Genomic DNA, 496 nt, shown 5'->3' with positions numbered 1-496 from the left:
AACATTCTTAGCCTAGCAGCTGATTCAAGGCACATATACAGGACTAAACGCGTTACAGTATTCCCCCAGTTTTGAGAAATTCATATCGTGTTATATTCCATTCCAGTGAATAATAGTCTATTGCTCTGTGTGTAAAGATATAGATAGGCTATATATTGAGATCATTGACCCTAACGTGAAGAAGAAAATTGGATGGTTGTTAATATAAATAGCCTACATTAAAACAATGCAGTAATGTCCAAATATAGGCTACAGGATAAAGGATGCTCTAGCAATGGTTTGGTCGTAGCCTACTCATAACCTACTTATATGAATATATTTTATAAATGCATCACATTATTCATTTGACATTTGAGTAGACTCACAAACCTAGACTTCAATAGCCATGCAATGAGCTGATATAAGGTGAATAATCTTAATAATAAGTAGTCTATGTCTCTCTGACTCAGCTGCACAAACTGCAGCTGACACACACACACACACACACACACACACA

This window comes from Sardina pilchardus, chromosome 17, assembly GCF_963854185.1.
Source record: "Sardina pilchardus chromosome 17, fSarPil1.1, whole genome shotgun sequence".
Lineage (NCBI taxonomy): Eukaryota > Metazoa > Chordata > Actinopteri > Clupeiformes > Clupeidae > Sardina > Sardina pilchardus.
The sequence above is the reverse complement of the archived record's forward strand: the minus strand, read 5'-3'. Positions refer to the sequence as shown.